The following is a 25,116-nucleotide window of genomic DNA, read 5'->3' on the forward strand; positions in this document are numbered from 1 at the left end:
CTGAAGACATAGAATTAGATTTGACATGGAAGAATGGAGGAAAGCCATTTTCCTTTAAGACGTAAGTTGGTAATATTGCAATATGGAGGAATTTCAAATCATCTCTCCTAGAAATTAGGTTTTATATGCTTTTTGTAAGGTAAAGCACATAGTAGGTCTAAAGAGGTTAAACATCTTATCAGAGGTTGCACTAATAGCATTGCTAGAGTCAGAACCTGGCTACAAACAAAACCTTTGCTTCTTTCTATTGGCGTTACTTTGAGCAAGTCACTCAAGTTCTCTGAGTGACTGTTTCTTCACCTATATATTGGCACTAATCATATCTACTTTGCATTTTGATAGAAAGATCGAATATAATATAGCAAAGCACATGGCTCATAAAGGCCACCCACTAAATGTCATCAATGATTATTCTCTTTTTCTTGATGAAGAAATTCAGCTCAGAGAGGCTAATAGGTTTGCTCAAAGTGACAGATGGAATAAGTGGTAGAGTTCAGACTTGAATCTTGATCTTGTGACTCCAAATCCTTTTCTTTTTGTGCAGTATTGGGGATTTTTTTTTTTTTTTTTGGCAATAAGCACAGCCTCTTATTATTTTTTATCCATGTGCCATTTCTCATTTCTGTGTGATAATGGATTCCCTGGGGAGAAAATAATCTCAGCATTTCACAGCAGACAGTGAATAGGTTTCTATGGACTTGGACTTCCACATGACAGCCGCGTACATACAGTTCGCGTGGCCTCCAGCTCTCTATCCCCACACCATTTCCCAGTCATCCCTGCCTTCTCTGTTTCAAAAACAGTTCTTGATATAATTGAAGGAAATGAAAGTATTTATAGACTCCTTGTATTTTTCAAATGTTAAGTAACATATTAGCCTGGGGAGGGGGGAGGTATTTTTATGTTAATTACTTGCTTTATTGAATGGAAGACAGGCAGTCAGATAATGGCACTGCTTGTCAGTTATCAAAATACCAAAATATGCATATATTCGCAAAGTAATAATTATTCATTCACTATTAAAATATTTACTTAAGCCCAGGCACTTCTGTAGGCCCGGGGTCTGCAGACGTTTTCTGTATAGGGCCAGAGAGTAAACATTTTGGACTTTGCAGGCCACACATGGTTTCTGTGGCATAGTCTTCCTTGTTTTGTGTTTTTTACAACCCTTTGAAAAAGTGAAGACCATTCTTAGCTAGAGGACCAACAAAACAAGCCAGAGGATTTGGCCATTGGGCCAGCCTTTGCCCCAGTCCTGTGCACCTGGGGCAGCTTTCCATTTATTTTCTTGCATTTGTGTATTGCTTTCGAGTTCTCAGAATGCTCTCACACTTGTTACCTTATGTACCTTGAAGCAGCCTTAAAAGTAGCTGTATTTATCATCTCCATTTCCAGATGGAGAACTAAGCCTAAGAAAGACAAACGTGCCGAATGAAGGTCAGGTAGCAAATTAATGATTCAATCATTCAACATTGATTGATTGATTGATTGATTGAGTGAGTGAGTGAGTGATTGCTACTATGTGTCACATTTTCTACCACATGCTGGAATAAAATAGCAAAGTAGATATAGTTCCCACTCTAATGGAGCTTATATCCTTATAGGGAAGATGGATGTTAGCAAAAGAATTTCACAACTGTTCAATTAATTATAGTTGACCCTTAAACAACACAGATATGAACTGTCTGGGCCCACTTATACACAGATTCTTTTCAATAAATTTATTGGAAAATTTTTTGGAGATTTGCAACAGTTTGAAAAAACCTGCAGATAAACCATGTAGCCTAGAAATAATGAAAAGAAGTTTTAAATTTAGGTATGTCATGAATACATAAAATATCTGTAGATACTGTTCTTTATCATTTACTACCATAAAAATATATGCAACTCTATTATAAAAATTTAAAATTTATCAAAACTTACACACACAAACACAGATCATACATGGTACCATTTGCAATTGAGAGAAATGTAAAATGTAAAGATGCAGTATTAAATCGTAACTGCATGAAATTAACTGTAGTACACACTGTACTACTGTGATAATTTTGTAACCACCTCCTGTTGCTATTGCGAGGAGCTCAAGTATTGTAAGTGTCAACTGAAAACCCTGTGTGTACTAAATCATCTGCATGTGAACAGTTTCTCTCTCCACTAAATTGCTTATTGCAATAACAAGTGATCTATTGCAGTTCTTGTGCATTTTTCATCATGTTTAGTGCAATACCATAAACCTTGAATAACACTGTGGGACCCATGCGAAGTGCCGCTATTGATGTTGGAAGTACTTTCAAGAAGCAGAGAAAAGTCATGACATTACAAGCGAAAGTTGCAGTGCTTGATGTGTAGCTTAGATTGAAGTTTGCAGCTGCAGCTGCCGTCATTTCAGATGATTCATCTTGTAAACAGACAGTATAAACTTATGGCATCAATATATAACAGTACAGTACTGTAACGGTATTTTCTCTTATGATTTTCTTAATATTTTCTCTAGCTTTATTGTAAGAATATAGTATATAATACATATACAAATATGTGTTAATCAACCATTTATGTTATCAGTAAAGCTTCTGGTCAACAGTAGGCTGTTGGTAGTTGAATTTGAGAGGAGTCAAAAGTTATGCATGGATTTTTGACTGTACAGGGGGTTGATGCTCCTAACCCCCATGTTGCTCAAGGGCCAACTGTACAATCATGACCAGTTCTATGAAGGAGAAATACATTTGGTGGTACAAGTACATTTAATAACGGGACTTGTTTTTTAAAAAATTATTTGTAAGAGAATATCTCACTCTGTTGCCCAGGCTGAAGTGTAACCTTGAACTCCTGGGCTCAAGGGATCCTCCCTCCTCAGCCTTCCAAGTAGGTGGGGCTACAGGTACATACCACCATGCCCTGCTAATTTTTTTTTTTTTTTTTTTTTTTTTGAGACAGAATCTTACTCTGTCACCCAGGCTGGAGTGCAGTGGCGCAATCTCGGCTCACTGCAACCTCCATCTCCTGGGTTCAAGTGATTCTTCTGCCTCAGCCTCTCAAGTAGCTGGGACCACAGGCACGCGCCACCATGCCCAGCTAATTTTTGTATTTTTAGCAGAGACAGGGTTTCACCATGTTGGCCAGGATGGTCTTGATCTCTTGACCTTATGATCCACCTGCCTCGGCCTCCCACAGTGCTGGGATTACAGGCATGAGCCACTGCACCTGGCCCTTTTTTTGTTTTTGTTTTTGTTTTTGAAACAGAGTCTCACTGTCATCCAGACTGGAGTGCAGTGGCGCGATCTCAGCTCACTGCTACCTCCGCCTCTGAGGTTCAAGCGAGTCTCCTGCCTCAGCCTCCAGAGTAGCTGGGATTACAGGCGCCTGCCACCACGCCCAACTAGTTTTTGTATTTTTTAGTAGAGACAGGGTTTCGCCATGTTGGCCAGGCTGGTCTCGAACTCCTGACGTCAGGTGGTACCCTTACCTCGGCCTCCTCTGGGATTACAGGCGTGAACCACCATGCCTGGCCTAATATTTAAAACTTTTTGTAGATACTAGGTCTTGCTATGTTGTCCAGTCTGGTCTTGATCTCCTCACCTCAAACCATTCTCCCACCTCAGCCTTCCAAATCTCTGGGATTACAGGTGTGAGCCACTGTCCCCAGCAGGGCACTTAACATTGATTAAGAAAAGCTTCAATGGAACATGACATTTGAATTGGTAAGCAGTGGGGTTAGATGATTAGCCTTTTAGATCAGGAATTGGCAAACTATCTCGCTCTCTCCTAAAAAGTTTTACTGACTCCTGTTCTAGAGAAAGAAAATCTATAAAATGGAAGTTCCTGAGATAAGAAAGCATAATACTTGAGGAAGACCAAGAACTGTGTGTCTAACATAAAGGGAAAAAGAAAGTGTGGCATACAATGAGGTTGGAGAGGTAGGCAAGGGCTGGACCTAAAGGCAGGGTCTTTATTTTTTTATTTATTTTTTTATTTTTATTATTAATACAATTTTTTTTTTTTTTTTGAGACAGAGTCTCACTCTGTCCCCCAGGCTGGAGTGCAGTGGCAAGATCTCAGCTCACTGCAAGCTCCGCCTGCCAGGTTCATGCCATTCTCCTGTCTCAGCCTCCTGAGTAGCTGGGACTACAGGCACCCGCCACCATGCCCAGCTAATTTTTTGTATTTTTAGTAGAGATGGGGTTTCACCATGTTGGCCAGGATGGTCTGGATCTCCTGACCTCGTGATCCGCCCACCTTGGCCTCCCAAAGTGCTGGGATTACAGGCGTGAGCCACCGTGCCCGGCCAGTCTTTATGTTTTTATCTTGGACCTTTTATTTTGTCTTGTTATTAGTGGGAAGAAAATGAGGCCAAGGTGGGTGGATCACGAGGTCAGGAGTTTGAGACCAGCCTGGCCAACATGGTGAAACCCTGTCTCTACTAAAAATACAAAAAGTAGCTGTGCATGGTGGTGAGTGCCTGTAATCCCAGCTACTTGGGAGGCTGAGGCAGGAGAATCACTTGAACCCGGGAGGCAGAGGTTGCACTGAGCCAAGATGGTGTCATTGCACTCCAGCCTGGGTGATAGAGAAAGACTTTGTCTAAACAAACAAACAAACAAACAAAAAATAATTAGGGAGCTTTTGGATGATTGCTCCCAATTAGGCAGCAGTGATGATGCTTGGGCTGGAGTGCTAATATTGGTGACAGAAATAAACATTGGTGAAATCTATAGGAAGTCGAACCAGCAGGAGTTGCTTGACTGGCAGTGCTGGGTGGAGAAGAGGAGCGTGTCAAGGATGACACCCATATTTCTGACATGCAATGGGTGCCTAGTGCTGCTACTTACTGAGAACTAGGGAACACTCTAAAGAAGCAGGTTTGTGGCTGAGATGGGCTGGGTTTGAGATGAGATCGGGCGTTACGTTTTGGCCATGACTTTAATGTTCAAATGCATTGTTTAAATGGATAGGTTGAATAGCAGTGGATGGAAGGATCTGAGCTCAGGAGAGAGGTCTGGACTGGATACAGAAATTTCCTCTGGCCTATAGAGGATATTTGTAACCTTGGGAGTAAATGAAGTCACCTAGAGCAAAAAAATAGAGTAAGAAGAAAGGAAGGCTTACTGACTCCTAAAGAACACTAATATTTTTAAAGGAAGCGTAGAGGTTGGCAAAAGGAACTGAAAGAAAGCACCCTGAGAAATAAGTGGAGACTGAAGAGCATGTTCTGATGCATGCTGGAGGATGGAGATGCCTCAGGAAAGAGGAAGTCCTCTACCAGATGTGCCCAGTGATTACAGAAGACTGAAAATGGCACGGTCATCACTGGTGACCTTAACCAAAACAAGTTTAGTTGAAGAGTCAGTGCAGAAACAAGATGAGAGTGGATTGAAAAGTTAGCAAACATCAACCACTTGTTCAGGAAATTTGGCTGCAAGGGAAAGCGAGAAGTAAGAGACACCAGTCATGGGAATGTATTGGGAGGGGCATTTTGGAGCAAGGAACATTTTGTTTTAAGTTGGAGTAGATGTGAGTGCATTACATTTTGATTGTAAAGATCATTCAAGTTGTAAAAATGAAGAAAGTTATATTTTCAACTGGTGGTTTGGAACCCCCGGTGTTCACAAAGGCAGTCCAGGGAATTCATGTTAGAGATGGCAGTGCCTTTTTTTTCCTCTTATTTTAAAGTAAGTATCAATTCACATCTTTCTCCATAGAAGATAGAGCTGTGTGAAAATCCCCCAGTGTATTCAGAGTGGACAAGCCCCAGAGCCAGTGGAGCACTGCTGAGCACCTGCGTCCTCTCATCTGGGCGTTCACTGTCACCAACTCCCAGCAATCCCAGGTGTTTCATCAATTACACAGTTGTACAGGAGTTTTTCCCACTTTTGTTTAAATTATATCCATAAAAACCATTGTCTAAAAACACAGCTTCTGACTGAAGTGTAACAATCTGGTAATGAGTTTAAAATAGGTAATTCTACTATAAACTAGATTCAGGATGATCTTTACCAAATCCATAAGTTCTGTGTTTGTGATAGAAATCTGATTCTTCAAAAGCCAGTGTTAAAAATACAAAATATAATATTGATTTGTATGTAATTAGACATTTTAATTCAGGGAATTAACACTATTTACTATTTTCAGAAAAGTGCTTGAAAATAGAAGCCTGAAATCTTAATCTTAATCTCATAATTTAAAAACAAAAAGAGTCCTTTGCAGGAACATGAATGGAACTGGAGGCTATTATTCTTCAAACTAGTGCAGGAACAGAAAACCAGATACTGTATGTTCTCATTGTAAGTGGGAGCTAAATGATGAGAACACATGGACACGTCAGAGGGAACAGAAGACACAGGGGCCTGCCGCAGGGGAGGAGTGGAAGAAGGGAGAGGATCAGGACAAATAACGAATGGGTACTCGGCTTAATACTAGGGTGACAGTTATAATCTCTTCACACTCTCCCATGACGCACGTTTACCTCTATAACATACTGCAGATATACCCCTGAACTTAAAAGTTTAAAAAAATGGGAAAATTTTAAAAAGAGAGAAAGCTGTAATAGTAGCAGTTGAATTTTACAGTCAAAAATCAAACGTTTCAAATTGAGGCAACAATTAATAGCCTACCCACCAAAAAAAGTCCAGGACCAGATGGATTCACAGCTGAATTCTACCAGAGGTACAAGGAGGAGCTGGTACCATTCCTTCTGAAATTATTCCAATCAATAGAAAAAGAGGGAATCCTCCCTAACTCATTTTATGAGGCCAACATCATCCTGATACCAAAGCCTGGCAGAGACACAACAAAAAAAGAGAATTTTAGACCAATATCCCTGATGAACATTGATGCAAAAATTCTCAATAAAATACTGGCAAACCGGATTCAGCAGCACATCAAAAAGCTTATTCACCATGATCAAGTGGGCTTCATCCCTGGGATGCAAGGCTGGTTCAACATTCGCAAATCAATAAACGTAATCCAGCATATAAACAGAACCAAAGACAAGAACCACATGATTGTCTCAATAGATGCAGAAAAGGCTTTTGACAAAATTCAACAGCCCTTCATGCTAAAAACGCTCAATAAATTCGGTATTGATGGAACGTACCTCAAAATAATAAGAGCTATTTATGACAAACCCACAGCTAATATCATACTGAATGGGCAAAAACTGGAAAAATTCCCTTTGAAAACTGGCGCAAGACAGGGATGCCCTCTCTCACCACTCCTATTCAACATAGTCTTGGAAGTTCTGGCTAGGGCAATCAGGCAAGAGAAAGAAATCAAGGGTATCCAGTTAGGAAAAGAAGAAGTCAAATTGTCCCTGTTTGCAGATGACATGATTGTATATTTAGAAAAGCCCATCGTCTCAGCCCAAAATCTCCTTAAGCTGATAAGCAACTTCAGCAAAGTCTCAGGATACAAAATTAATGTGCAAAAATCACAAGCATTCTTATACACCAGCAACAGACAAGCAGAGAGCCAAATCAGGAATGAACTTCCATTCACAATTGCTTCAAAGAGAATAAAATACCTAGGAATCCAGCTTACAAGGGATGTAAAGGACCTCTTCAAGGAGAACTACAAACCACTGCTCAGTGAAATAAAAGAGGACACAAACAAATGGAAGAACATACCATGCTCATGGATAGGAAGAATCAATATCGTGAAAATGGCCATACTCCCCAAGGTTATTTATAGATTCAATGCCATCCCCATCAAGCTACCAATGAGTTTCTTCACAGAATTGGAAAAAACTGCTTTAAAGTTCATATGGAACCAAAAAAGAGCCCACATTGCCAAGACAATCCTAAGTCAAAAGGACAAAGCTGGAGGCATCACGCTACCTGACTTCAAACTATACTACAAGGCTACAGTAACCAAAACAGCATGGTACTGGTACCAAAACAGAGATATAGACCAATGGAACAGAACAGAGTCCTCAGAAATAATACCGCACAGCTACAGCCATCTGATCTTTGACAAACCTGAGAGAAACAAGAAATGGGGAAAGGATTCCCTATTTAATAAATGGTGCTGGGAAAATTGGCTAGCCATAAGTAGAAAGCTGAAACTGGATCCTTTCCTTACCCCTTATACGAAGATTAATTCAAGATGGATTAGAGACTTAAATGTTAGACCTAATACCATAAAAACCCTAGAAGAAAATCTAGGTAGTACCATTCAGGACATAGGCATGGGCAAGGACTTCATGTCTAAAACACCAAAAGCAACGGCAGCAAAAGCAAAAATTGACAAATGGGATCTAATTAAACTAAAGAGCTTTTGCACAGCAAAAGAAACTACCATCAGAGTGAACAGGCAACCTACAGAATGGGAGAAAATTTTTGCAACCTACTCATCTGACAAAGGGCTAATATCCAGAATCTACAAAGAACTCAAACAAATATACGAGAAAAAAAACAAACAACCCCATCAAAAAGTGGGGAAAGGATATGAACAGACATTTCTCAAAAGAAGATATTCATACAGCCAACAGACACATGAAAGAATGCTCATCATCACTCGCCATCAGAGAAATGCAAATCAAAACCACAATGAGATACCATCTCACACCAGTTAGAATGGCAATCATTAAGAAGTCAGGAAACAACAGGTGTTGGAGAGGATGTGGAGAAATAGGAACACTTTTACACTGTTGGTGGGATTGTAAACTAGTTCAACCATTATGGAAAACAGTATGGCAATTCCTCAAGGATCTAGAACTAGATGTACCATATGACCCAGCCACCCCACTACTGGGTATATACCCAAAGGATTATAAATTATTCTACTACAAAGACACATGTACACGTATGTTTATTGCGGCACTATTCACAATAGCAAAGACTTGGAATCAACTCAAATGTCCATCTGTGACAGACTGGATTAAGAAAATGTGGCACATATACACCATGGAATACTATGCAGCCATAAAAAAGGATGAGTTTGCGTCCTTTGTAGGGACATGGATGCAGCTGGAAACCATCATTCTTAGCAAACTATCACAAGAAGAGAAAACCAAACACCGCATGTTCTCACTCATAGGTGGGAACTGAATAATGAGATCACTTGGACTCGGGAAGGGGAACATCACGCACTGGGGCCTATCATGGGGAGGGGGGGAGGGGGGAGGAGGGAGGGATTGCATTGGGGAGTTATACATGATATAAATGATGAATTGATGGGTGCTGACGAGTTGATGGGTGCAGCACACCAACATGGCATAAGTATACATATGTAACAAACCTGCACGTCATGCACATGTACCCTAGAACTTAAAGTATAATAATAAAAAAAAAAAAAAAATCAAACGTTTCAAAACAGATCATGAAATTGTTTTTATTTGTTATTGATTTTATAACATGGATTTAATTTCAAATCTATGTTTTAGAGTATCTTATGGTGTGAAGACATGTTATTAGCCAGTGGTGACTTTTTCTTTCATAATTAATTTGCTATGGATTTAATTTCTGTAAATGAAATAGTGGCATTATTTATTGCACAGGAAAATTAAAATTTTATTTTACAAAATTCAAACTTATGCTTATTTTAAATGTAAAGCTTTTACTTAAAAAGTTCCTCTTTATTATATATAGTAGTGAGATGATTTAATGAATTCCATGTGTTTCTATGAAAGGGGTTTGAGAGGCAAAAGAAATCTGGAGATGCTGAGGTAGACAAAGTGCGGCGTATAAGGTTCCTGAGAAGAGAGGTGGGTTGGGACACCAAGCGCTGAGCAGAAAATAATAGTGAACTGGGCAAAGGGTCACCTGCCCCGTTGCCATCGAGCAGCTGTAGCAGAGGAGATGGTATGAGCTGATAAATGCAGGCTTATGGATACGGTGCTGGAAAGGTAACATGAGGCCATACTTCGTTTATTCTGTGTTTATTGGGCATCTGTTTTTTACCATTCACTGTGCTAGGTCTGGAGACACAAAGATGTAAAAGATACACTCTGCCTGGGAGAACTGCGTGAACTCAGAGGGTGGAGGTTGCAGTGAGCTGAGATCGCGCCACTGCACTCCAGCCTGAGCAACAGAGTGCAACTCTGTCTCGAAAAAAAGAGATATACTCTGCCTCACTCCCGTGGCTGCAGACTGCCTCTCTGTTTGGGCTGGCCTAAGTATTGCAATTCTGCAGTGCAGAGTAGCCGTGGCAGCACCTGCCATCTCCTGGGAGGTAACTCCTGGCTGCTGCCATGCCTCCGGAAACGCAGATGCAAGGAGAAAGGCTCTCCTGAGGAACCAGCCTCCCTTGGCAGGCTAGACAGGAGTTGGCTGCCCTGAAAGTGTGTATCTGTTTCAGTCTCCTGTTCCCTGCTTTATATAAACCTAAAGGTCTGTTACGGAGATTTGGGTGTATGGTCCAAAACTTCCACTGCCCCTGGGGAAATGTCTTGAGTTGTTCATCCTTTGCTTAGAAAAGTGATCAAGGTGTAGACCCAAGCTCCCTGGGTAGTGATGAGCAGAAGACTCACCCCGAGTTATAGGTGTTTTTATCAGTTCTTATGGACAGTTTCAAAGTCTATTAAGTAAAAAATTTAAAAGTACTGAAATTTGGTTTTTATAAGCCAAAAGAACATACTGAGAATGCTTATGCAATATTCTACTGGCCGCCTCCACACCCGGCAGAGCTCGTGCGACATAGCCAGAGTGCTGCTCGCTTGACTAGTGATGATTTGCGGAAAGGATTCTATGACTAGGTTATCAGCGTTTTTCCGAGGCCATCTTCATTTTCAAATGCTGCTTTTCTTGCTTACTTTAGCTTCATCACAATAATTTAGTTTGTTTTGGATTGTTTTGTTAACCCCCTACAGTGCAGTATTGCGTACTTGCATCAGCCGTGTAATGGTTTCCCAATAACTACGTTTTAAGTCCCGTATGACTTGTAATTCAGAAATGAATCACCCTTTATCTGTTTTGCGAAAGCAGATATATGATCCCCGCCTCCTGCCACCACCTCACTGTAGAGAGGCACTCCTCTGATTTGCTGCTTGCAAATCTTTGTTTTTAAATAACTGCTATTAAGAGCAAATTAACAAAATTAGATTTATATGCCATTATTTTATACTATAAAGTTATACTCTTATGAAGACATGGTAAGAGATGTATATGCTGCTAGAAAAGAATCTTATGACATCTTGTTTGTTTTGAAATGTTGGTGTTATCCCTAGAGTTTGTTTCCCTGGACCACTGACATGTTTGGATTAGGGAGGCTGTCTCACCTGAGGGGTCTCACGACAGACCATCCGAGAGGACCACAGAGAAGAAAGCAGGAAGCTGTGAATACTGGAAATCACTTAGGAAAATTTATCCTTTTTCAAATTATTCAAAAATTGTAAGCCAATTGGGGTTCAAACCATCGCTTTATAATAAACCAGTTGTATGCATTGAGAACTCCCTGAGAGGACTGGGAGACATGTTTGTTTATACCGTAGTGGGAAGGCCAGATCAGACTGCTGCCCTCCCAATAAGTTGGGAGCTTTGCCACTCTGTGGGAGTTAGAATTTTGATCTGGGAATGGATAATGAGTTATTTAAAGCAGGCTGTGCGGTTACCTTAGCTGGGACAAGGCGGCTGCTGTGACTGATTACCAGGGAGAACATTAAATGGGAAAAGGAGGCAACAAAACAAAGTTGGGACAATGCCAAAGAAAGTATAAGTTACACTTTTGCCTAGGATGAGCCCATTGCCCGGGAAGAAGAAAAAGACACCCTTTGATGTATTCATCAAATATTGACTGAGTGTTTATACACTGCTGATGCGTTTGGGATACATCCGAGGACACGTAGACAGCCTTGTCCTTATGGAACTTACATTCTTTGAGCTACCTTCAAGATCTAGTCCTTTGTTTTTAAGACCTAAAGCCAAAAGGAGAGAGAGAGTCTGCACCGTGCTTAACAGCATCCATCCTAAAGTCAAAAGGAGAGAGAGAGTCTGCACCGTGCTCAACAGCATCCATCCTAAAGCCAAAAGTAGAGAGAGAGTCTGCACCGTGCTCAACAGCATCCATCCTAAACCAAAAGTAGAGAGAGAGTCTGCACCGTGCTCAACAGCATCCATCCTAAACCAAAAGTAGAGAGAGTCTGCACCGTGCTCAACAGCATCCATCCTAAAGCCAAAAGGAGAGAGAGAGTCTGCACCGTGCTCAACAGCATCCATCCTAAACCAAAAGTAGAGAGAGAGTCTGCACCGTGCTTAACAGCATCCATCCTAAAGCCAAAAGGAGAGAGAGAGTCTGCACCGTGCTCAACAGCATCCATCCTAAACCAAAAGTAGAGAGAGAGTCTGCACCGTGCTCAACAGCATCCATCCTAAACCAAAAGTAGAGAGAGAGTCTGCACCGTGCTCAACAGCATCCATCCTAAAGCCAAAAGGAGAGAGAGAGTCTGCACCGTGCTCAACAGCATCCATCCTAAACCAAAAGTAGAGCGTCTGCACCGTGCTCAACAGCATCCATCCTAAACCACATTCTCTGGGCTCGCCTCAGTTTACTTCTTGAGGCTGCTTTGTAGCTCCCTGAGCGAATTCCTTAATCTTAAACTTCACCTTCCTCACCTTCTTGATCTCCAAAATGCTACCTTGTAGGGTTGTGAAAATTGCCTAAGATAATCCCTAAAAAGGTCTTTAGAATAGTTCCTGGCACAACGTCAGTGCTCAATGAATGTTTCACATTGCTATTCATTCATATCCTTCACTCAACATATTTATTAGACCGTCAATACATGCTGAGCTCTGTTCTGGATTCTGGGATTGCATCAGGAACTTCAGAGACTTCGATTCTAAATGGTTGTTTATTTATATTATAGGTTAAATTGACTCTTGTGAGTTAGTCTGTGAACCAAAATACCATGTTTACATAATGTTATTTCTAAAGCAAAATGCCTTTTGAATTTTCAACAACTGATTTATGGAACGACATTTTGGACCACAACTTGGGATATGCCTATGATGTTCTAAGTGTTTGTGAGCATGTGAATGTGTGTGTCGTGTGTGTGTGTGTGTGTGTGTCCTCTATTTGGTGGTGAAAGTTTTCGGTATGAGCCCCAAATAAAATTTCAAGAGGGATACATCTATCTAGTTGCTTTTGTAAAATCATATTTTCAGCATAGTTAGGAATAAGAAACACTCTAAAAATTTTTTACACAAATTTTAGGTTCACAACAAAATTGAAAGGAAGGTACAAAGATTTCCCATATACCTCATACATGCATAGCCTCCCCCATTATCAGTATCCCCCACCAGAGTGGTATAATTGTGACAATTGATAAGCCTTCATTGGGACATCATAATCACCCAAAGGCCATAGTTGATGTTAGGGTTCAGCCTTGGTTTTGTACATTCTATGGTTTTGGACGAACATATGATATATATCTACTATTGAACATGCTCTGTATGATATACATATCATGATATATGATATACATGATATGGTATATGATATACATGATATGTATGATACGATATCATACAGAGCATGTTCACTGTCCTACAAATAATCGGTAGTCTGCCTATTCATCCTTCCCTGACCCCATGCCCTGGCAACCACTGATCTTTTTACTGCATCCGTAGGTTTGCCTTTTTCAGAATTCCCTATAGTAGGAATCATACAGTATGTAGCTTTTTCAGATTTGGTTCTTTCACTTTGTAATATGCCTTTCAGTTTCTTCCATGTATTTTCATGGTTTGATAGCTCATTTCTTCTTAGTGTTGAATAGTACTTCAGTGTCTGGATGTACCACAGTTTATTTATCTATTCACCTACTAACAGACATCTTGGTCACTTCCAAGTTTTAGTCATTTTGATGAAAGCTGCTTATAAACATCTATGTGCAAGTTTTGGTGTGGATGTCTTCAACTTTTGGGGGAAGTCCCGAAGAGTATGCTTGCTGATCTGTATGTTACGAATATGTTTAGTTTTGTTAAAAACCACCAAACTGTTTTCCAAAGTAGCTGTTTCATTTTGCATTCCCACCAGCAGTGAATGAGAGTTCCTGTTGCTCCACATCCCAACCAGCATTTGGTGGTGTCAGTGTTCTAGACGTTGGCTATTCTAATAGGTGTGTAATGGTATCTCGTTGTTTTAATTTGCATTTCCCTGATGACATATGATGTGGAGCATCTTTTTTTATGCTGATTTACCATCTGTATATCTTATTTGGTGAGGGCTCTGTTACAGTCTTTGACCATTTTTCAATCAGGTTTTGTCTTCTTACTGTTGAGTTTTAAGAGTTCTTTTAATAACTTAAATAACAGTCCTTTTATCAGTTGTGTCCTTTGCAAATATTTGCTCCCAGCATGTGGCTTGTCTTCTCCTTCTACTGATACTGTCTTTTGCAGAACAGAAGTTTTTAATTTTAATAAAATCCAGTTTATCAATTTTTTTTTTTTGAGCAGTGGCAAAGTTTATTGTGAAGAGCAAAAGAACAAAGCTTCCACAGCATGGAAGGGGCCCCGAGTGGTTTGCCCCAACTTTTTTTCATGGAGCATACCTTTGGTGTTGTAGCTATAAAGTTATTGTCATACCTGTGTTTACCTAGATTTTCTCCTATGTTATTTTCTATGAATTTTTTTTTTTTTTTTTTTTTTTTTTTTTTTTTTTTTTTTTTGAGACGGAGTCTCGCTCTGTCACCCAGGCTGGAGTGCAGTGGCCGGATCTCAGCTCACTGCAAGCTCCGCCTCCCGGGATTGCGCCATTCTCCTGCCTCAGCCTCCCGAGTAGCTGGGACTACAGGTGCCCGCCACCTCGCCCGGCTAGTTTTTTGTATATTTTAGTAGAGACGGGGTTTCACCGTGTTAGCCAGGATGGTCTCGATCTCCTGACCTCGTGATCTGACCGTCTCGGCCTCCCAAAGTGCTGGGATTACAGGCTTGAGCCACCGCGCCCGGCCTTTCTATGAATTTTATAGTTTTGTGTTTTACAGTTGAATCTGTGATCCATTTCAAGTCATGTTTTGTAAAAGGTATAAAGCCTGTGTCTAGATTCATTCTTTTTTTGCATATGGATATCTAGTTGTTTTAGCACTGCTTGTTAAAAACTCTGTCTTTGCTCTATTGTACTACTTTTGCTGTTTGTCAAAGATCAGTTAACTACATTTATCTGAGAGGAACACTCTTTTTAAATTCCCAATTGTAACTTCATTAAGTCTTTAGGAACAGAAAAATAAAAGGCTAACAGAGTTTAACTTCTACTTCTGGGAGGGAAAATTTTATGTTAGTGCTAGGAAATAACTAATGCCTGTTTGGAGGCAAAAATTCTGACAAACCGTTTATAACCTGCCAATTTTAATATTTTTATAATATTTATTATTTTTGCTTTTTCTACAATTAACTCTGGATAATACAAAAATATTCAATTAATAATGCTTGCTATACAAGTTAGCATTGTACAAAGAACCACAAGAGGCTATGACTGTTAAACATCTATCTTTAGAAAGGTCTTTTGCCAAAAAGACAGAATAGGTAAATTTCTGTTCTTATATTAGAGGGGGGAAAAGGTGCGTTTCAGTGCTGAAAGTCCCTGAAAAATTTCTTCCATATATCCAAAGTTAACCTCTTTTAGTCAGTTCACTCTCTAAAGCTGATTTTCTCTCTTTGGTTTATCTTTTTGGTAGATCTAGAACTTCTGATTAGAATTTTCATTATCTTAACTCTTAGACTTAAAATTTAACTTAGAACTCTTAAGTTAAATCGGATTTTTCATTTCTGTAGTTGTGTTTGTTGCTTTGCCTTAGACTCTATAATTTTAAACACTGAATTTTAAATTTGAAAACCTAAACTAGATTGCCTGGCTTTTGCTTTATCTTGCACCTTCTAACTTATTAATATATCCCTATATTTATTAACATGCATTCAGCACTAGGTACAAAAGGAAAAAAGACAGATTTACCCGTTAGAAGCTTCTAATCCAGTGCAAGAGGTATACAGTAATCATGTAAGTGTTATAGACTATGGTAAGAATAAACCCAGGATGCTATGTGTGCCCATCAGACTGGCATGTCACCCAGGTTTGGAGGTACAGGGCACAATTCTTTTGAGAAATAATATGTATCATCAAATCCTAAAATGACATGGAAGAATTCTTTTTTTTTTTTTTTTCCCATAACGGAGTCTTGCTCTGTTGCCCAGGCTGGAGTGCAGTGGCGCGATCTCGGCTCACTGCAAGCCCCACCTCCCGGGTTCACACCATTCTCCTGCCTCAGCCTCCAGAGTAGCTGGGACTACAGGCGCCCGCCACCACGCCCGGCTAAGTTTTTTGTATTTTTTAGTAGAGACGGGGTTTCACCATGTTAGCCAGGATGGTCTCAATCTCCTGACCTTGTAATCCGCCTGCCTTAACCTCCCAAAGTGCTGGGATTATAGGCGTGAGCCACCGTGCTGGCTATGACATGGAAAAATTCTTAACAGGAAAAAAGGTGTACATGTTTGAAGATCTTGGGGGTCAAGGAGAACATGGTCTCTTCAAGAACTCACTATTGCTTTAAAACATAAAGGGAGAAAGACAATAAATGAGGCAGAGACAGTAAGCAGGAGTTTAATCTTCCTTTTGTCTTTCTGTTCTTCTGGGACTCCATTATGCATTAGAAAGACCATGTGATGATGTCCTACATTTGATGTTGTCCCACAGTTCTTGGATGTACTGTTCTAGTCTCTTCCCCACTCCCATCCTCAACTTCTTTCTCTCTTCTTTTTATTTCATTTTGGATAATTTTTATTGGTCAATCTTCAAATTTAATGATTTTATTTTCCCTCTGCTGAATCCATTCTGCTGATAGACCCATCATGGGAATTCTTTATTTCTGATGTTGTATTCTTTGTTTTTTCATTTGTAGCATTTCTGTTTGACTCTCATCATGGCCTATGGTGGGGCTGGGGATGGGATTTCCAGCCACTTCCACAGTGTTAGATGCAGTGGTTTGCTGGAGCTAAATACTAAACTTTTAGAAATGTGTGAGCCATTTGACATCACATTGATAGTTTAAAATTGGCCATGGCAGAAGTAGGTACACTACAGAAATTTTCAGACACTATGAATCAGGACTTATTTTTCCCCCGAAAGCGGTTTTTTTGTTTGTTTGTTTGTTTGTTTGTTTGTTTTGTTTTTGAGACGGAGTCTCGCTCTGTCGCCCAGGCTGGACTGCAGTGGCACGATCTCGGCTCACTGCAAGCTCCGCCTCCCGGGTTCATGCCATTCTTCTGCCTCAGCCTCCTGAGTAGCTGGGATTACAGGCACCCGCCACCATGCTCGGCTAATTTTTTTTTTTTTTTTTTGTATTTTTAATAGAGATGGGGTTTCACTATGTTAGCCAGGATGGTCTGGATTTCCTGACCTCGTGATCTGCCCACCTCGGCCTCCCAAAGTGCTGGGATTACAGGTGTGAGCCACCGTGCCCATCCAGAAAGCTGTTTTTTAAACATTTAGCATCACACCACTGATGGATTTTGCTTTTGCCCTCCCTCAGTGACAGTTCACATTTTTCCTAGGATCAGGGGCAACAGGTTTCCACCCATTTCCCAGAGGAAGACAGCTTTTGCCTCTCACCTTCCCCTGGACACAGTGGGCCTTTTCCTGAGGTTTCTTGCCCCTCCCCCAGGAGCTTGAGGCTTTTGCTTCATGTGAAAAAATAAAGTCTAGTCAGTGGGCAGTGGGAGTGCTCATGTCCCACCTCAAAGTGGTGAAGCTGCCGGCGGGTTTTTTGCCCCGCCTCCAGTGTTTCCTGTGTGCATCCAGTGGGAGGAAGGCTGTGGAAAGTCTTCAATAATGAGTGCAGCTTTCTCTTGTCCTCTTGTGTTTGGGGCTCCCCGGGTTCCAGGCTGGCACACTAGCCCACACTCTAAGAACCCATTAAAATGTTGGCTGCTTTCCTTTAATCTACTTTTACAGTGGCCTTTTCCCCTTTCCATGCTATGCCAAAGATAAAACGGTTCAATTGTTCTGTCTTCAGAGAGACATGTCACCTTTTGGAATTTACATCAGCTAGTTACCTTGCAACCTCAGCTCTCTGATTGGCTCAAGAAAAAATATGATTTTGAAGATTATCTGGCTTTTGCGCACTGTTAGAGCGGGAGTGATTTTGTGTGTGTGTGTGTGTGCACGCACGTGAGCTCACACGCCTTCCTACCTCCTAGTAGGAAGTAGACCCCTCAGAAGTTAGACCTGGAAGAGTCTTTCTCTTGAACCATGTAAAAATGTTTAGGATTTCTTCTGAGCACTCTGAGAGGGTCCTTTGAAGGCTTTTAAACAGGGGAAAAACATTTCTGTGATGTTAGCGTTTTCAATACCATGAGGCTTTTCTCATCCTTGGTGAGCCGGAGTGGCTCCTGATAACTTTCTGCTGATCATGGCCTATCTTTAACTTTGAAGTTGGTTTCTGATCTCTGAGTTTATTGACATTTTCACCAGTGATTTTTCTTGCATTATCCAACTACTTCCATTTGTATGACATTCCTCTGGTTTGTATCTTTCCATTTCTGTTTTAAGATATGTTAATTAACCAAGTGAGTGACTTCAATGAAGATTCTGCCAATTCCTTCATTCCTACTGTCTTAGAACCTGCACAAGGATTAAATACGAATGCTTATTTTGGCTGCAGTCCCTGGGCAGTGAGAGTGAGGGAACGGAAGGTGAGGTGTGGAAGAATGAAAAACAATGTGTGATAATGTGTTACAATACTGGTGACTGCTGCTTCTTTTATTTTTATGTTATTTTATTTTTTATTTTTTGAGACAGGGTCTCACTCTGTCACCCAGGCTGGGGTGCAGTCATGCGATCATGGCTCACTGTAGCCTCAACCTCCTGGGTTTAAGTGATCCTCCCACCTTAGCCTCCCAGGTAGCTGGGACCTCAGGTGCATGTCACTGCACCCAGTTTACCATTTTAAATTTAATCATGTGGCCGGGCACAGTGGCTCATGCCTGTAATCTCAGCACTTCGAGAGGCCAAGGCAGGTGGATCACCTGAGGTCAGGAGTTCGAGACCAGCCTGGCCAACATGGTGAAACCCCATCTCTACTAAAAACACAAAAAATTAGCCAAGTGGGATGGTGGGTGCCTGTAATCCCAGCTACTCCAGAGCCTGAGGCAGGAGAAACAGTTGAAGCCAGGAGGCAGAGGTTACAGTGAGCCAAGATCATGCCACTGTACCCCAACCTGAGCAACAAGAGTGAGACTTCGTCACACAACACGCACGCACGCACACACACACACGCACACACACACGCGCGCACACACACACGCACACACACACGCGCACACACACGCACACACACACGCACGCACGCACACACACACACATCAGAGGAGCTGTTCTGTAGAGATAGTAGTATTGCCTTCTGTTTCTAGAGGGGGAAATTGAGGCTCTGAGAAGTTATATAACTTACCCAACATCACACAGCTAATATGTGGCATTGTTAGTCTAGGAGTGCAGGAGTATCTGAGGTCAGAGCCCATGCTTTTAACTACTGTACTGCAGTGCCTACCTGAGTTTCCCCAGCAAGCCAGCATCTCAGCGGGGCTTGGACTACAAGCCGCCCGACTCCCAGTCCACGAAGCTCTTTGGCAGATTTTCCCATCCCAATTTGGTAGTGATGGTGTTTGTTACATCTAATAGTCAAATTCTCTCTCTACTAGGGGCCTTTCAGGCTAATGTGCCTTAGAAAGCTTCCCAGGTTATAGCAGGACTAAATGAGCTTTTAAAAAGACTTTTTAATTGCTAATGGAGCATATGGTGCATAATGGTTAAGAATATGCAGTTTCCAGAGCTTTCTGCCTGGGTTCTAATGTCAGTCCCACCACCGAACACCCCTCAGTGAGTCAGTGTCTTCATCTATAGGAGAGAAAAACAGAAAAGTTCCCACCTCGTAGGGTTATGAGACTTAAATGAGCTTAGAGCTTGCCTGGCGTGTACAAAACAATGTATGTTTTTGTTAAATAAAATAGTTCTTCGGTTTTATTCTGCAATTCAAACTTAATAGTATATCATTATTAAATTAAAAAAAAAGGAAAAGAAAAACATTAAATAGCAAGTCTTCCTTTAAAACTAAATAAGCTCTGCTGCTAGACAGGACCCCACTTTTGTCTTAGGAAACACTCAATTTCAGGCTGCTTTTGAGAGGTTTTGTTCCAAGGCAGACCCTTTTCACCTGACTTGGGAAGGGCAGTTCAATTTGCCTGTCAGAGAGCCTATGGATCAGTTCCAAGAAGAATTCCAGGAATTCTGGGAAATGGCTGGAAGGCATTGACATGGGGTGGGAGCTGTGTGTAAGGCCCTGTAGGCAGCAGTGTTCCAATTGTGCACTTTTGATGTTACACAAAAGATTGAAATCTAGACTCAATCAAACATAATGAATTAACTGCTTTGTGGGATACCATGGCTTTTTGATATTTCTTTGGTAATTTTGAACAAAATAACTTCTGAGGTGATTGCATAAGGAAAGCAGTGCCTTTAGTGCTTTTGAAAAGTGTTTTCCTGTGTTGAGCTGAATGTGCATATTTAAGGGGAAAAAGCAATTTCGTGCATTGTTTTGGCCATGTGTAGCATGCAGTCTGCTGGTGGTGGGAATTTAGCAGATTAAAGTAAATGTTTGGTTTTGTGATCATATCTTGATGATATTTAGTGATATTTTCTGGACTTTTGTTTTCTAGAAATTAATTGGTTTAAAAATTTTCCATTATCCATAAAATAATTCATTTTGTATATGAACATGGGCAGAACCATTTTCTCCTTCTTATCTATGGAAAATATTCAGCTTTAAGGAGCAGGTATTTTAAAAGCATTTTGTATGAATATAGAAAAACAGCATTAAAGTGGCTTTTGAGTCACTCTTTTCCACTAAATGTAAATTGTAATATTTATATGTTAGGCAAATGTGTCATTAAAAGAAAGTAGGCATCCATCTAGCTGATGTATTCCTGACTCTGGCTGCTAAGTGAAGCTCACACAGTCCTCTGCAAATGTGGGTACAGGGGACGGATGGGTATTAAGATGCCAAATGTGCTGTTCATGCTGAATTGTTTTCTAACCAGCCCATGCTACTTCTCTGCTATTTCTTTATCTTTTTCTTTGTCTGATACTCCCCTCAATTTTACATTACTTTCCTGCTCTCTCTTCATAGTCCTGTTGCTTTGGTTCTTCATTTCTAGAATACCCACTTCATTTCTAGAAGGAAATCTGGTCAGAATGTATTCTCCTCTACAGTAAAATGGTAAATGGTGTGCCTAGGAGTAGCATTTTATTCAAATTCATACGGCTAGACTTATTGTCTAAAATCTGAGATGTACTCATTAGGGAACAGAGAATTTTAATCAAAAATCTAGTTGTCAGAAAACTCTAGGTTTGTTTAAAAAATGTATGTAAATATAGATACAGATATATCATACAGACTTTGAACAATCTTAGCATTGGGATTGTTTTATACGAGTCAGATCAGAACATAGGAAGAGTCACAACTGTCATTGATCGTAATTTATGACCCTTTCTAGACTTTCTGAATGTTGTTATAGAAAGAAATGCCTTATATTGAGCTTGATTCTTTAGCATCATAGAAATTCATTCAGGAAAGTTTGATGAATAACAGAAGAAATCTTTATTCACTGGCCCAAAGCTTAGTTTATACTCTGTGCTGTTGTAACATCTGTATGTGTGTCTGCATTAGTACTGTCAGTTTTCCATAGCAAAAAGAGGCTCTTTAAAGATGGAAATTATTATAATAAAACTTTGTATTTTTATAAAATACCTCTAATTGGTAGCATTCAAAATGAATTCATGTTGGTTAATAATGAGGCATAAACTTTGCTGTGTAAGTGAATAGTTCATCATATTACACCAACAGGTGATTTTTACATCGATATCAACAGTGTTTCTTGAGACTGAGGAACTGTGAAAAGGATTTTAGTAGAAGGGTGGCGATTTGCGGCAGATGGGTATCTGCACCTCTGGTATCACTGGTTGTAATGAAACAATAAAAATGTAGCAACCGTCTGGGTGGCAAGATGGCTAAAGTCGGCTCTTGCCTGTAACGGTAAAACACCAAAAGCAACGGCAGCAAAAGCCAAAATTGACAAATGGGATATAATTAAACTAAGGAGCTTCTGCACAGCAAAAGAAACTACCATAAGAGTGAACAGGCAACCTACAGAATGGGAGAAAATTTTTGCAATCTACTCATCTGACAAAGGGCTATTATCCAGAATCTACAAAGAACTCAAACAAATATACAAGAAAAAAACAAACAACCCCATCAAAAAGTGGGCAAAGGATATGAACAGACATTTCTCAAAAGAAGACATTCATACAGCCAACAGACACATGAAAAAATGCTCATCATCACTGGCCATCAGAGAAATGCAAATCAAAACCACAATGAGATACCATCTCACACCAGTTAGAATGGCAATCATTAAGAAGTCAGGAAACAACAGGTGTTGGAGAGGATGTGGAGAAATAGGAACACTTTTACACTGTTGGTGGGAATGTAAACTAGTTCAACCATTATGGAAAACAGTATGGCAATTCCTCAAGGATCTAGAACTAGATGTACCATATGACCCAGCCATCCCACTACGGGGTATATACCCAAAGGATTATAAATCATGCTGCTATAAAGACACATGCACACGTATGTTTATTGCGGCACTATTCACAATAGCAAAGACTTGGAATCAACCCAGATGTCCATCTGTGACAGACTGGATTAAGAAAATGTGGCACATATACACCATGGAATACTATGCAGCCATAAAAAAGGATGAGTTTGCATCCTTTGTAGGGACATGGATGCAGCTGGAAACCATCATTCTTAGCAAACTATCACAAGAACAGAAAACCAAACACCGCATGTTCTCACTCATAGGTGGGAACTGAACAATGAGATCACTTGGACTCGGGAAGGGGAACATCACACACCGGGGCCTATCATGGGGGGGGGAGGGCGGAGGGATTGCATTGGGAGTTATACCTGATATAAATGACGAATTGATGGGTGCTGACGAGTTGATGGGTGCACCACACCAACATGGCACAAGTATACATATGTAACAAACCTGCACGTCATGCACATGTACCCTAGAACTTAAAGTATAATAAAAAAAAAAAAAAGAAAAAGAGAGAAAAAAAAAAGTAAAAAAAAAAAAAAAAGAATGGAGGAGCTTTGTCTGATGTCCTAGACTCTGGATTATGAGAAGGAGACATGTGAAGCAGTAACTATGTGGCATGTGGCTGTGATACGTCTGCAGCCAGCCTCCTGGTGTGGCCTTCCCAAAGACAGGGAAGCGTTCCATTCAAGTGTGTCTCAGCGCTTGCATGACACAATGCCGCTGGATTTGACGTCAGTTCTGCCTTCAGGGAAAAGCCCTGATTTTCATAGGTAACCTAATCTGTAGGAAAAAAGAACATTAAAAAAAAAAAGTATAGCCACAAAAGTTCTTTCCACTCATGTGTGGATCTTTCCAGTTTTTTCAGACAGAAACCAAATGACAGCCTCGCAGTCACAGAATCTTGCAACACTGAAAGTTAAAGCTGATTTCTTTGTCATGGAGAAAAGCTTACAAACCTTTTCAGACTACTTTAGGATCAATTCTTGGAACCACATCTTCTTCCTGATTTAAATGTTTGGCTGTGTACCTCCAGCTAGAGCTATTAGAGTTTTTGCTGATTTGCTTGGCATATCTCCAGCAAAATAGTCCATTAAAATTCAAATCCTTTCCCAATAATTGAGACAATCAATTTACATTAAACAAGGCACAAATATAATTTTATGTACAATTTAAATTCTATAGAAAATAATCAGTATGCAATACAGAGGGACACTTATTTTGATGCAAAGAGATGTTTTTATAGTCTGCGTTAAACAAATCTTTCATATTTTCAAAATAGTGCCCTCATTATCTTTGCATAGAGGAGCTCCATTGTGTTTTATTTTGATGTAGGAACAAGTGTGTGTCCGTGGCTGCATGTTTGATAAGCAGTGTAACTTTCTCTCCGTGACATGTAAAGGAAAAGGCTTGAGATAGAATAAGGAAGGTACTTGCTTGCTATTTAACTTGGAATAATTCTTACAAAAAGGGCAAAGAGGATGCCTGGAGCTTTTATTGCCTTTGTACCAGCATCAGTGGATTGGGCATCGTTTGTTCGTCTTCACCCTTTTAGGACAGACCAGGTAGTTGTTGCTCTGCCAGAGGTTGTGTTAGGTCCTAGGCAGATCACTTAATGGGACTTGGGAAGAATGCATAGGATGGGGGCCATGTGCACACACATAATTGTGTGCCGTAGTGCAGAAGGTTCCTGGGAAAGTTTTAAACCCCCAGCAAGTAACCTCGCAAGGCAGCTAGCCTCCACCAATGTGCCTGAATCCTCCACAGTTCTCATTTGTAAGCTCTGAATGAGACCGGTATTGTCGGTCAGGAAATCTAGAATGCTGGAGAAATATTATTAGGAAGAATATAGTAAAAATAATGACAAGTTCGAAAACAAATCCTGTCAGAGCCCAAGAATAAATTTGGCTTCCGCTTGCTGTGTCTGTCTGTTTCCATAACGGTCCAGAATAGAAACCGGATGTTTAAAATCTCTCTCCTTTTCACATGCTCTCCTCCCCTCCTGTCTTCCTTCCTCTTCAGTATTAGTAGACTTACTATTTTTATTATTTTTTATTTATATTCCTAGTTTTCAATATTTGCCATTTGTGTGGATAACACATTAATTTTTAATGAAATATTTTCAGACTCTTGGAACTCTTGGAATAGCTGAATCATAAAAGAAAACTTGAAATGGATATAGACTCCAGGGCAGCACACAAACCGAATATTACACTTGTTTTATTCTTCCCACTGACAAATGACGAATGGTTATTCAAAAGGATCATGTGTACTTAGATTTAAACTTCTTATGTTTCTATATGAGACTAGTTTGTATAATTTTTGTGGCACAGAAGGTCATTCAGACACCATTTTAATTAATAATTAAAATGAAAGAACACCAAAACAATATGTTAGGTAGTGAGCTCCAATAATTTTCTTTTTATCTAGAAATACTTATTTTTGACAAGCCACATTGCTAGTAAGGGAATTCAGGTGTGATTTAGATTAAGTCTTAGGCTTAACTTTATTTTAATTCTGTTGTAGAACTAAAGTTGTTGTT

The 25,116-nt window shown here is 40.2% G+C and overlaps 1 protein-coding gene across 8 annotated transcripts in view; it reads left to right on the forward strand.

Annotated features, from left to right (window-relative positions):
- SDCCAG8 (serologically defined colon cancer antigen 8) overlaps window positions 1-25,116 on the forward strand; it is a 253,354-nt gene that overhangs the window by 171,970 nt on the left and 56,268 nt on the right. The gene's annotated exons all lie outside the window — the stretch shown is intronic.

The sequence above is a fragment of the Rhinopithecus roxellana genome, chromosome 8 (genome assembly GCF_007565055.1).
Source record: "Rhinopithecus roxellana isolate Shanxi Qingling chromosome 8, ASM756505v1, whole genome shotgun sequence".
NCBI classification, from domain to species: Eukaryota; Metazoa; Chordata; class Mammalia; order Primates; family Cercopithecidae; genus Rhinopithecus; species Rhinopithecus roxellana.